Source organism: Rhinopithecus bieti, unplaced genomic scaffold (assembly GCF_001698545.2).
Source record: "Rhinopithecus bieti isolate Rb0 unplaced genomic scaffold, ASM169854v2 scaffold_35856, whole genome shotgun sequence".
NCBI classification, from domain to species: Eukaryota; Metazoa; Chordata; class Mammalia; order Primates; family Cercopithecidae; genus Rhinopithecus; species Rhinopithecus bieti.
This window is the reverse complement of record NW_016815820.1, coordinates 1,646,275-1,660,588: the sequence shown is the minus strand read 5'-3', so window position 1 is coordinate 1,660,588 and position 14,314 is coordinate 1,646,275. Positions and strand designations below refer to the sequence as shown.

General features: G+C 41.7%; 1 protein-coding gene across 4 annotated transcripts in view; it reads right to left on the bottom strand.

Annotated features, from left to right (window-relative positions):
• SPOP (speckle type BTB/POZ protein) overlaps positions 1-14,002 on the bottom strand; it is a 92,254-nt gene extending 78,252 nt beyond the window's left edge. The window contains exons 1-2 of one of the 4 annotated variants that reach the window (XM_017854006.1): positions 13,701-13,881; positions 4,069-4,127 (exon numbers count right to left, since the gene is read on the bottom strand). The gene's annotated coding sequence lies outside the window, so the exon portion shown is untranslated. Of the gene's footprint in view, positions 1-4,068; positions 4,128-13,700 lie in introns of all 4 variants that reach the window. The other 3 variants (XM_017854007.1, XM_017854001.1, XM_017854002.1) reach the window with 3 other exon arrangements.
• Positions 14,003-14,314: the final 312 nt, after the last annotated feature.

Sequence of the window (14,314 nt, the reverse complement as noted above, 5' to 3'; positions counted from 1 at the left end):
TAACAATTTTTTTTTTTTTTTTTTCTGGAGAAGTAGTCTTGCTCTGTCGCCCAGGCTGGAGCGCAGTGGCCGGATGTCAGCCCACTGTAAGCTCCGCCTCCTGGGTTTACACCATTCTCCTGCTTTAGCCTCCCGAGTAGCTGGGACGACAAGCGCCCGCCACCACGCCTGGCTAGTTTTTTGTATTTTTTTAGTAGAGACGGGGTTTCACCGTGTTAGCCAGGATGGTCTCGATCTCCTGACCTCGTGATCCGCCCACCTCGTGATCCGCCTGTCTCGGTCTTCCAAAGTGCTGGGATTACAGGCTTTAGCCACCGCGCCCGGCCAGTAACAAATATTTTTAAATGTCTTCCATTTTAATATCTAATTTGGTAAATATCAATGTATATAACCCACATAAACAAAAGCTCTTTAGGGTCCTCAAAATTTTAACAGTGTAAAACTCCTGAGAAAACAGTGAGAATCACTGTTCTAAGAAAAATATGCCTCTGATTCCAGCCACTCCCAAAACTGCTCTTTTGTACCAAAATCTTCCCCTTCCTCACCCCCAACTGGAGTTGAAGCTGGGGCAGATATCTGGCCCAGGGGAAAATCAACCTTTCAACTGACCAAATCAGATCTTCCCCAGGAATCTGAATTATGCCTCACGGAGACTAAAGCCTATTTACAGCAGAACACTAGAGTCCGCAAACTCTTGCGGAAGAACCTGCTACTGTTTTGGTTCCAGCCTTTTCTGAGGTTTGGTTGTTCAGCTTTTCCTTAGATTCTGCAACAGCTATTTCCTTTTTCCTTCAGATAAATCTCCCCCAGTTTATGTTTTTTTCAACCCTGCATGTGACATCAGAAACTCTTTTATATGAACTGTTTTGAATACGTTTAATTTCCTTATGATCAAGGAAGCCTTGACACCATAAAACTTCAATGCTTTTACCCAGTCCTTATACAAGACACCAAATTACAATAAGGTTCCCTTCCATTTGAAGATATCCCTATATAAAATCACTCCAACAAAACTAAAAGTTGAATGGAAATTGCAGGCTCATTCAAAACAAGTGATAAGTTACTAGGTAAGGAAGGTGTAATTTTTCTCTTCTTTAGGAAAAGTCCATTATACATCATGTGAGTATATATTGGACAACAAATAGCTTCATTAAAATATGTCAATTTGGGGCTGGGTGCGGTGGCTCATACCTGTAATCCCAGCACTTTGGGAGGCCCAGGCGGGCGGATCACAAGGTCAGGAGATAGAGACTACCCTGGCTAACACAATGAAACCCCATCTCTACTAAAAATACAAAAAAATTAGCCGGGCATGGTGGCATGCACCTGTAGTCCCAGCTACTGGGGAGGCTGAGGCAGGAGAATGGTGTGAGCCCAGGAGGCGGAGCTTGCAGTGAGCCGAGATGGTGCTATTGCACTCCAGCCTGGCGACAGCAAGACTCTGTCTCAAAAAAAAAAAAAAAAAAAAAAAAAATACAGACACACACACACACATATACACATACATACACACCAATTTGGCCAGGCGCGATGGCTTATGCCTGTAATCTTAGCACTCTAGGAGACTGAGGCAGGTGGATCACCTGAGGTTAGGAGTTCAAGACCAGCTTGGCCAACATGCTGAAACCGCATCTCTAATAAATTAATAAAAATTAGCCTGGCATGGTGGTGCACACCTCTAGTCCCAGCTACTCAGGAAGCTGAGGCAGGAGAATTGCCTGAACCCAGGAGGCAGAGGTTGCAGTGAGCCGAGATAGAGCCACTACACTCCAGCCTGGGTGACAGGGCAAGACTCCGTCTCAAAAAAAAATAAACAAATAAATAAAAAATACCAATATGACAGAAAGCCTGAAAAATAAAGAACAAGGGAGTGAGACTTGCCCTATCAAATATAAACAATTATTATAAACCTATGAGAATTAAGGCAGTGCAGTACCAGTACAAGATAGGCCAACAGACCAACGGTATGGAATAGAGAAAATACAGATACAAACTCTCATATATATGGAAACATATTAGTGGCATTATGAAGTTGTAGGGAACAGATGGACTATTCAATAAAGGATGCTCGGCCACTAGACTATCCTTATGGAAACAAAACTGGATCCATACTTCAGGGTTATCTTTATGAAAAAAAATATGATCTGTACTTCACATGAAACATCAAAATAAATTCCAGGTGGATTAGAGACCTAAAGGTAAAAAGCACACTTTAACAACTTTTAGAAGAAAAGATAAGATGAAACCATTACCTCCATATAAGGGAGGATTCCATCATGAAGAGACACACACACACACACACACAAAACCATATAGGAACAATATAATAAATCTGATTGCATGAAAATCTAAAACTCAAGGCCGGGCACAGTGGCTCACGTCTGTAATCCCAGTATTGTGAAAGGCCGAGGCAGGTGGATCACTTGAGGTCAGGAGTTTGAGTCCAGCCTGGACAACAATGTAAAACCACGTTTCTACTAAAAATAAAAAAACTAGCCAGGTGTGGTGGCAGGCACCTGTAATCCCAGCTACTTGAGAGGCTGAGGCAGGAGAATCATTAAACCTGGCAGGCAGAGGTGGCACTGAGCCAAGATGGCACCACTGCACTCCAGCCTGGGTGACAGAGCAAGATTCCTTCTCAAAAAAAAAAAAAAAAAAAAAAAAAATCTAAAACTCAGTTTGATAAAAGATAAAATTAAGTTTAAAAACAAATTAAAGGGCTGTGCGTGCTGGCTCACGCCTATAATCCCAGTACTTTCAGATGCCAAGGTGGGTGGATAACCTGAGGTCAGGAGTTCGAGACTAGCCTGGCTAACATGGTGAAACACCATCTCTACTAAAAATACAAAAATTAGCCAGGCATGGTGGCACAAGCCNTTAAGTTTAAAACAAATTAAAGGGCTGTGCGTGCTGGCTCACGCCTATAATCCCAGTACTTTCAGATGCCAAGGTGGGTGGATAACCTGAGGTCAGGAGTTCGAGACTAGCCTGGCTAACATGGTGAAACACCATCTCTACTAAAAATACAAAAATTAGCCAGGCATGGTGGCACAAGCCTGTAATCCCAGCTACTCGGGACGCTGAGGCAGGAGAATCGCTTGAACCTGGGAGGCAGAGGTTGCAGTGAGCCAAAATCATGTCATTGCATTTTAGCCTAGGTGACAAGAGCAAAATGCAGTCTAAAACAAAACAAAACAACCAAATTAAAACACACCCATTAGAATGGCTACTATTACCAAAAAAAAAAAAAAAAATTTTTTAAAACAAAGTAAGTATTGCCCTAAAAGGGATATCCAAAGCCTTAAAAAAAAAAAAAAAAAAAGCCGGGTGCGGTGGCTCACGCCTGTAATCCCAGCACTTTGGGAGGCCGAGGCAGGCGGATCACTTGAGGTAAGGAGTTCGAGACCAGCCTGGTCAACATGGTAAAACTCTGTCTCTACTAAAATACAAAAATTAGCTGGGCATGGTGGTGCACGCCTGTAATCTCAGCTACTTGGGAGGCTGAGGCAGGAGAATCGCTTGAACCCAGGAAGTGGAGGCTGTAGTGCACCGAGATCACACCACTGCATTCCAGCCTGGGCGACAGAGTAAGACTCCATCTCAAAAACAGAAAGAAAAAAGGAAAGAAAAGAAGAGAAGAAAAAGAAAAAGTGTTAGGCTGCAGAGAGGTTGGCACCTTTGTGAACTGTTGGTGGCAATACAAAATTGTTCAGCCACTATGAAAAACAGTATGAAGTTTCCTCAAAAAATCAGAAATAGAATTACATGATCCACAATTCCACTTCTGGGCATATACCCAAGAGAACTGAAAGCAGGGTCTTGAAAAGATGTTTGTACACTCATGCATCAGTATCAGTATCAGCATTACTCCCAATAGCCAAAAGGTAAAAACAACACAAATGTCTATCAACAGATAAAGCGATAAGCAAAATCTGGAATGGAATATTATTCAGCCTTTAAAAAAAGGAAATCCTAGCACATGCCACAACATGGATGAACCTCGAGGACACTGGGCTAAGCGAAACAAGCCAGTCACAAAATAGACAAACTCTGTAGGATTCCACTTACACTTACACCAGAGTAGTGAAATTCCTAGAGACAGAAAGTAAAAGGGTGGTTCCCAGAGCCTGGGGGAGGGAGGAAACAAGAAGTTGTTTAGTGAGTAGAGTTTCCGTATTGCAAGACAAAAAAGTTCAAGAGATCTGTTGCACAACAATGTGACTATACTAAACACTACTAACTGTATACTTAAAATGGTTAAGGTGGTAAATTTAACATTAAGGTTTTACCACAATAAAATAAGAGATTGTTTATTATGTGTAATAATAAAAAACTGGAAATACCTTATGTTTATTAAACAGGAAACGGATAAATGGTGGTACAGCATATTCTTACAACCAAATACTAAACAGCAGTTAAAATGAACTCAAGTTACATGTATCAACATAAATAAATCTCAAAAATCCATACTAAGCAAAAATATTAAGGTAAAGAATGGTATAGATTGGAGTATATAGTACATATTGGATTATAGCACAGTTAGAACATAATAAACACCAAATTCAGGATAGGTGTTACCTCTAAGGAGGGAGGCAAGAAGAGAACAGGAATACACTAAGGTTTTGCTATTTCATTAATGTTTTATTTACTAGAAAAGCATCTGGGGCAAATATAATAAAATGTTAAGATTTTATAAAGCTGGGTGATAAGTATATGCATGGTATTATTCTTTATATTTTCTATATGTTTAAGATATACACATACATTTACATATATACACATATATATTTACATACATATGTTTTGGTTTTTTTTTTTGAGATTTTGAGATGAGTCTTACTCTGTCGCCCAGGTTGGAATGCAGTGGCACAATCTCAGCTCACTGCAACCTCCACCTCCTCCCGGGTTCAAGTGATTCTCCTGCCTCAGTCTCTCAAGTAGCTGGGACTACAGGTGCTCACCACCATGCCTGGATAATTTTTGCATTTTTAGTAGAGACAGGGTTTCACTATGTTGGCCGGGCTGGTCTCGAACTCCTGACCTCAGGTGATCTGCCTGTCTCAGCCTCCCAAAGTCCTGGGATTACAGGCATGAAACACCATGCCCAATCTAAGATCTTTTATAATTAAAAAATTAAGACCAGGCGCAGTGGGTCACAACTGTAATCCCAGCACTTTGGGAGGCTGAGGTGGGCGGATCACTAGGTCAGGAGATGGAGACCATCCCAGCCAACACGGTGAAACCCCGTCTCTACTAAAAATACAAAAATTAGCTAGGCATGGTGGTGTGCGCCTGTAGTCCTAGCTACTCGGGAGGCTTAGGCAGGAGAATCGCTTGGACCCGGGAGGCGGAGGTTGCAGTGAGCCAAGATAACACCACTGCACTCCAGCCTAGCGATAGAGCAAGACTCCGTCTCAAAAAAAAAAAAAAAAAAAAATTAAGACAGCATAAAAGATGTTCACCGAAAACTGTCATTTTATTTATAGCAAATTTCTACATGGTTATCTGTTTCCAAATATCAAGTAAAGGAATATATAAATCTCAGTTTGAGATGAATGATCACACATACATTTTTCCTGTTACAAATAAATAGATATATAGATAGGGGAGATTAGAGGCTTTCAAAGAACTACTGACATGGCAAGGAGATTTACACTAACAGCTTTTTAGAAAATCAAAAGTCAGGAATAAAGGTCTTCATGGTCAAGAAGGTGTTGCTGGCCGGGCGTGGTGGCTCAAGCCTGTAATCCCAGCACTTTGGGAGGCCCAGACGGGTGGATCACAAGGTCAGAAGATCGAGACCATCCTGGCCAACACAGTGAAACCCCGTCTCTACTAAAAATTACAAAAAAACTAGCTGGGCGAGGTGGCGGGCGCCTGTAGTCCCAGCTACTTGGGAGGCTAAGGCAGGAGAATGGCATGAACCTGGGAGGCGGAGCTTGCAGTAAGCCGAGATCGCGCCACTGCACTCCAGCCTGGGCGACAGAGCGAGCCTCTGTCTCAAAAAAAAAAAAAAAAAAGGAAGGTGTTGCTGTCTGAATGGTTAATTCCCTAAGGTCTATATCCAGCTCTCCCAAAGCTGCATGACCAACTCTGTCATAGAGTACCTAGGCAACTCCTTGCTAGTTATATTAAAACATGACCATAGTTGGAAGAATGACAGCCCAAGCATTTCCTCAAGAATGTGTACTTTAGAATTTCTTTTTCCTGTAATGGGAGCTTTTCAAAAACAAAAATAAAAGTGGCTACTAGGTCTTATTGGCAAATGTGTCAGAATAGCCTTTCAGAGAGATTCACTATGCCTGAAAACAAACACAAGAAACAGGTGTGCTTCCCTGAATATACAAGCAGGATTTAATTTGGGACCAGTATTGTTATGAAACCAGGTTGAGAATAACCTTGTAAATATGACAAAATGGTAAAAAGCAACTGAAATATGAATTTCAGATAAATATCAGACTACTGTTATTGTCTGGCTTTCAGTAACCTGAAATCAGTAAGATTACTCAAATACCACTACATTGTAGAAGTCTAACAAAACATTTTTTGCTAAGACAGGAATTAGTCTACCCCGAAACCCACTTTAGAATGCAGTTCTGCTGTATCTTTCATTTGTATTAACCTTTATTAGTGTGATGAATTTTCACAAAACATGGTGGCTGCCCTGACTTTCCTCCTGAGTCTACAGTACATGACAGAAAGCCACAGGATTCGGCACTGTTCCAGACCCTGAGTTAAGACAGCTAGATATCAGAGTTTATGGCCTATCTGAAATTTTTCCCTAATTAAGAACAATTAGCCTCACTTCTTTTTTATGATGAAAATCTAGTGATAATTTAAAAAATGCGATTACAGCATAATCTTACATAACACTCTGTGTAGAGATGAGGAAAAGGGAAGACATACTTGGGCACAGACGCACAGATGTTTTTATATAATAATAAAACCGCCACATCCCAAAGCTTAGAAACACACAATTTCAACCTCTAAATTTTATTCTGTGTGCCTTTCATCTTAGAAAAAAACAAGTTTGCTCATGAGAGGTGGGGACAAGGGGGTAGTCAATGCTCTCTTCAGATACTGCCTTTCACGAAGAATATTCAAGTCAGGGAAGCTGTGAGTTCTAACATCCAGAATCCAGCAATGCCAGTGACACAGAAGTGAGTCAAACACTAAGTACATCGGGTTAAAATTAAAGCACCTTTAGTTTTTAGATTTTGGTTCCAGAAGCTGCATATGGTAGACAAATAATCTATTAGGTTGGTGCAAAAGTAATTGCGGTTTGTACCATGAATGACAAAACCACAATTACTTTTGCACCAACCTCATAATTTACTGAAAGGGAAAAAAATGTCATATACATAAAGGTAAGGGTAAGGGTTCTGCATCTAGGAAAGGAAAAATACAAAGTGAGCTAGGAACTTCTTGTGACAGAAAGCAAGGAAGCACTCATAGCCCAAGCTTAAAGGGCTCCCACAGGCCAAATACGGAACAGTGTGAGCATCAGAAAGAATGTAAATGTTGGTAAAACATAGAATAAACTAAAATCCATGACACTAAAACAATGAGAGTGAAAAACTCATTTACCACTATTAGAGATGATACTATACCATTTCCTTACTCAGAAAAGTGTTAAAGAAAAAAATTTAAGAATTTATCCCAATTTTTTAGTAGGAACTATAATTTATGCCAGGCACGGTGGCTCATGCCTGTAATCCCAAGACTTTGGGAATGGGATTCCCAAAATCTGATCACTTGAGGTCAGGAGTTCGAGGCCAGCCTGGCCAATATGGTGAAACCCCATTTCTATTAAAAATACAAAAATTGGCTGAGCATGGTGACTCACACCTGTAATCTCAGCACTTTGGGAGGCCAAGGAAGGCGGATCACAAGGTCAGGAGATCGGGACCATCCTGGCCAACACGGTGAAACCTTGTCTCTACTAAAAATACAAAAAATTAGCCGAGTGTGGTGGCGGGCACCTGTAATCCCAGCTAATTGGGAGGTTGAGGCACAAGAATCACTTGAACCCAGGAGGCAGAGGTTGCAGTGAGCCATGATCACTCCACTGCACTCCAGCCTGGGAGACAGAGCAAGAAACACACGATTTCAACACACAATTTCAATTTTTTTGAGACTCCATCTCAAAAAAAACAAAAAACAAAAAAGAATTATAATTTATTCCCAACTGGTGAGGAAAATCCTTACAGAAGATTGAAAGCTAATCAGTGTAAAAGAAATGACAGACTCAGAAAAATCACTATTTCCAAAAACCAGTGAATTAACTGATTTACACAAAGATCATCATAATGAGGTGAAATGTTGCTGGAGAAGTGTAATAGTACAATGCCAAAGTAGCACCACTCCACAGATTACTAATTATAAAGGGGCAAAAATGTCTTTACAACAAAGGAGTCTGGTATTTATCACCTTAAATGATGAAACAAACTCAGCATCATTAATAGTGGGACAGTATGATGACATCATGTTTCTCCTCCTATGATGCAGTGAGGAGCAGAGAAACACGTACAAAGTAGTCTCATAAAAAATGTTTAACGATAATCTAATCAGACCTTTAGAACTCAATATCTGTTTATGAAACTATGAGGAAATAACCAGAAAATTCCAGAAGTGATATATTCTACAAGACAAACAGCTCAGGCTCTTTAAAAACCAGTATCATGAGGCCAGGCATGGTGGCTCACACTTGTAATCCCAGCACTTTGGGAGGCTGAGGCAGGTGGATCACGTGAATTCAGGAGTTTGAGACTGGCCTGGCCAACATGGTGACACCCCGTGTCTACTAAAAATGCAAAACTTAGCCAGGTCCACATGGTGGTGGGCACCTGTAATCCCAGCTCCTCAGGAGGCTGAGGCAGGAGGATTGCTTGAACCCTGGAGGCAAAGGTTGCAGTGAGCCAAGATCGCGCCACTGCACTCCAGCCTAGGCGACAGTGAAACTTCATCTCAGAAAAAAAAAAAAACCAGTATCATGTGGCTTCTAAACTGTTCTCGATTTAAAGAGACTAAAAAGACATGTTTGGAGGAAAAAAAGTGTCATCTTCAAGATAACTGAGCAAATCTGAACATGAATTGGATATTAGATGGTATTAGAGAATTACTGTTAATTGCCTTAACTGTGACAAGTATTATAAGCTTTAAGAAGATACATCTAAAGTATTTTAGGGTAAAGTGTCCTGATGTTTGCAATACAAAAATGTATATATTTAAATATATGTGCATATACATAAAGTAAATATAGCAAAATGTGAACAACTGTTGAATCTAAGTGATATATATAAAGATGTTAACTGTACTATTCTTTCCATTTTTTTGTATGTCTAAAATTTTTCACTTAAACCATTATAGAAAAAAAAAAAAAGGGCTCCAAATGCACTTCCTCCAGGAAGGCCTCCCAAATGAACTCTCCTCTAACCCTTAATCATGTCTTCACAAGGTCCTCTCAGCATGGAACATAGTGTATTACTGTTACAGTTTTGTTTTCTAATTGTTCTCTTATTATTTCCTATATTCAGTAGGTGTGGCTTTACAACAAGATTATGTCTTTGGGCCAGGCGTGGTGGCTCAAGCTTGTAATCCCAGCACTTTGGGAGGCCGAGGTGGGCGGATCATCTGAGGTCGGGAGTTCGAGACCAGCCTGACCAACATGGAGAAATCCCGTCTCTACTAAAAATACAAAATTAGCCAGGCATGGTGTTGCATGCCTGTAATCCCAGCTACTCAGGAAGGCTGAGGCAGGAGAATAGCTTGAACCAGGAAGGCGGGAGGTTGCGGTGAGTCAAGATTGCGCCACTGTACTCCAGTCTGGGCAACAAGAGCGAAACTCGGTCTCAAAAAAAATAATAATAATAATAAATAAATAAATAAAAAGATTACATCTCTGGTTTTGGCATCAGGGTAAGACTGGCCTCAGAATGAGTTTAAGAAGTATTCCCTTCTCTTCAACTTTTTAGAATAGTTTGAGTAGAACTGGTATCAGTTCTTCTTTAAATGTTTGGTAGAATTCAGCGATGAAGCTGTCAGGTCCTGGGCTTTTTCTTTGATGGGAGACTTTTTATTACTGCTTCAATCTTGATACTCACTATTATTGATCAGTTCAGGTTTTCTATTTCTTCATGGTTCAATCTTGGTAGACTACATGTGTCCAGAAAGTTATCCATTTCTTCTAGGTTTTCCAACAAGACTGTAAGCTCTCTTCAGGCACAGACATATTTAATTCTTTTCTACTTCTTTGAAGCTCATAGTGAAGTATTCTGCAATCAGCAGACTTAAAAAATGCTAGTACCAGTATTCTGTACCAAGACGGCAGACCTCAACTAACTAGATTAGCTTTTCAATTTCTCACCAGAATAAGAGCAGTTCACTTGGATGAACAATTTAAAGTTACAGTTATCAAAAGGAGATCATAAATCATTTACAGGCTTACAGAATTACAGAGAAACTAGCATCTAGGAGTTAAAGGAAGAAACTGGAATATAGGTTTTTTTATGTCTTCCTAGCATTGTCATGGATTTGCTATTATCCAGACATATGACTTTATTCTCATGACATTATTTTTCAAACAAAATCCTCCATGACCCCTCCCCAATGTGCAAAACAGTGAGGTATTTATACATAACTCTTCAGTGCAGTGAAGCTTAACAAACTACATAATGAACTTTAAAATCTTAGATAAAAGACGGCACAAATATCAAAAATTTTGATAATAGTGTTGGTGAGAAAACAGGCAGACTCACACTGCTGGCAGGAATATAAATTCATACAACCTCTGTGGAAAGCATTTAGTAATATCTAACAACACTACAAATGCACACCCATTGATCCAGCACGTCCACTAGGAATTTAAACCAACAGACACTCATGTACACATAATAAGTACATACAAGGAATTAACTGTATCACTGGAAACAACCTAAATGTCCAGTAAGTGTTGGCTGAATGATGGTACATCTACACAATGGAATTATCTGCCATCTTTCAAAAAGGAAGAGGGACTGTATTTACTACACGGAATGATCACCAAGATAAACAGAGAAAAGCGAAGTGCAAAATAAGCATAGTGTCTTATTGCATAAAACAAACAAAAACAAAAAATGTGAAGATATATAGGTGTATATGCTTGTAAAAGGATATACTGTCTCTGGATGAATAAACAAGATTGCTGCCTTTGGGAAAGGGAACTCATGGATAAAGACGATGGTAAGAAAAGAAAGACTTCACTCTCTGTGTACCTTTTGAATTTTGTTTCATATGTATGTACATGTGTTCCCCATTTTAAAGAGTGATTTTTTTAAAAAAGGCTCTGCACCAGTACGAATTATTTAACAATATTCATCTTAATCTAAAAGCATTGCATGCCATCAAAATTTTAAATGAGGCTTCGATGAATTCAACTAGACAAAATGTTTCTAGAAAAAATCAGGCCCGGCGCGGTGGCTCGCACCTGTAATCCAGCACTTTGGGAGGCCAAGGCGGGGGTGGATCACTTGAGGTCAGGAGTTTGAGACCAGCTTGGCCAACATGGCAAAACCTCGTCTCTACAAAAGTACAAAATTAGCCAGGCATGGTGGCACTCATCTGTAATCCCAGCTACTCAGGAGGCTGAGGCAGGAGAATCACTTGAACCCAGGAGGCGAAGGTTGCAGTGAGCCGAGATCACACCACTGCACTCCAGCCTGGGTGACAGAACAAGACTTCATCTCAAAAAAAAAAAAAAAAAAAAAAGAGGAAAAAAGAAAAAACTGAAGCATCCTAATGGCTGAAACCTACTGAGAAGAAAGATGGACACTTACTACAATAGTTTCACTTCTAGATATTACCAGAACCTATCCTATCCTAAGTATGGACATAGGGAACAGTAAACATCTCCAAATACCAAATTAGCTCCTATGAAGAGCTCTAAAAGGAGAGATCAACAAAGTACCAAATGGATACCAACTGCCCCAACCCTAAGTGTGGGGTAGTCTTACAATAACTTCTACTCCTCAGAAAAAAAGGAAAAAAGGAAAAAAAGATGAGTTTCCAGCTCTTTCCCAGGAAGATATATGCACCCCAAATTCCTCTGCTCCCTGTGTGTCATCTCTTGGTTCTAACTGTAACCATGGCAAAAGGAAACAGCACAAAAGACAGCTGAACCCTGTAAGGGCCAGGGTTAAAAGGGGAAGTGAAAAATACATATACTTTAAGGCCCAAGAACAAACGGTTTTGGAGGCAGCCAAAAGAGCCTTGAGAGAAGAACATCAAAGAATACAAACTAAAGAGAATTGAAAGTAAGGTCCCTTCCCAGTTATCCAGCTAGGAGACTAGGATTGGCAAGGAGAACTGAAAAACACAAAAAATGCCCCTCCTTTCGCACTCCCCTCCCCACAACAATTTAGCTATTCATTTCAATGTTATCTAGAAAACCTTTTGCTATTAAGAGCTTATCTTTTCTTCTCTCTGTTTTGATGGCAGAGGTAAGCAGCAGCAAAGTATCCCAAAACAGGGTCACATAAAATCGCCAACTGAAAACCCAGGTCCTAGATCACTGAAATACTATTGTTCTTCAGAGTTCGTTATTTACATTTCTTTTTGTTATCTGCCAACGTGAAAGAAACATCACATTACTTAAAACCTCCACTGAATAAGTTATTGTCCACCAACAGTTTCAGATTGCCTTTGTTTTCACGTCACAGAGCACCAATAAGGTACAGATAAAATTAAAAGTGCTAAGGAAGATTAAATAAAAAGGCACATAGGTCACACAAAGTAAGAGGGCTGGTAGGTGAGATTCCTGATGTCTTGATTTATAGTTAGGACCCTAAGCTTTATACTGAGTGTGTCCTTTATCTCTGTCTTATCTAGTTCTGAGAATCAAGAATTTTACTAAAATGAAATGCCTCACTTAGTTTCTTTTATGACCCTTAGTCTTCTTTAGCAAAGCTTCCAAAATCCCCTGCCAGGACAAGTGATGGAATGGAGCACCTACTCCTAAATTTAGGGTAAGTTGGTACTAAAAGGTACAAGCACGACGATGGAGTATAGAAATGGAAAAGTAATCCTACAACTAGAAGATGCAGTGACAGTTTCAAAAGAAGGGTCAGTGTGGGACACGCTGGCTCTGGGACGCGTTTGTAGCCTGGGAGTCTCTAGGGCAACACCAGATGAGAATAGTGCTTTGTCCGTAAGTCTTTCACATAATTTAAATTCTCCCTTTTGGGCAGGAGCAACAGGCTCATTATCTGGCAGCATGTCTAGCCCACAGCCTGGGAAGAAGGCGGACTCGTGCTCCACCGGCTCTTTATCCCGCAGGTCCCTGCAACACCACGATGCGCATGCGCCCCGGGGGCAGCTAAGAAGCACCCCGAGCGCGTTCACACTCGCGCATGCGCAGTCACCCATCTCGCCGCAGGCGACAGCTCACTATTTGGCAAGGGGGATGGGGCTGGGAAATGATGGGGGGGCGCTGAAGGCAGGGGGCGCGTTTGTGTCTCCTGAATGCTTGAGATAGGGAGAAGGGACGGCTGATTCGGCTTTGGCATTCGCAGGCCACGTAAATCGGGTGTAGGAAATGGGACTGAGGAGAGTATATGTGTGTGCTGGGGGGTGGGGGGGCAGTGGGGGTCAGTCACCTCTTCAGGGAGGTGCCCCCCCACTCCGACAGGACAACCCCCTCCCTCGACTCTCCTCCCCCCACTCACCTGAGAGCGGCGGCGACAGCTGCTGGTCCCCGTCCCCCTGCGCTCGCCTCATACTGTCCGCAACATCCGGGACCTGCGGGACCGCCGATACACAAATACACACACACTCGGAGCGCGCACACTCACACACACACACCGACACACACCGGCCGGGGCGTCATGGCGTCAGCACGTCGACGCAGCCAGCGCGTACCGCCGGGCCCCACCCCGCGCGGCCTCCTCCCCTTCACTCCCTTCTCTTCCCCTCCCCTCCCTGGGTTTCCCTGCTCCTCCTCCCTCGTCCTTAAGACTCCGCCTATCTTCCCTAGTGCGCATGCGTCTCGGGGCCAAGCCCGGGCCCGGGGATATGAGTGGAAGGAGGGGCCTGAGTAAAAAGAGGCGGGAACTTGGAGGGGGTCGCGTGCGGGGCGTGGGAGGCCGCGCCGAGGTGCGAGGACCAAATAGAGGCGTAGCAAGCCAAGGGTGGGAGTGGGCAGCGTAACAATTAGAGGCATTTCACAACAGCCATTTAGGTCTGCAAGCAGTTTATGGAGTACCAACCACTGTTATATGTATTAACTCATTTTTTAAAAGCCAGCCCTGTTAGTAAAATATTTTTTGGACTTTATGATGAT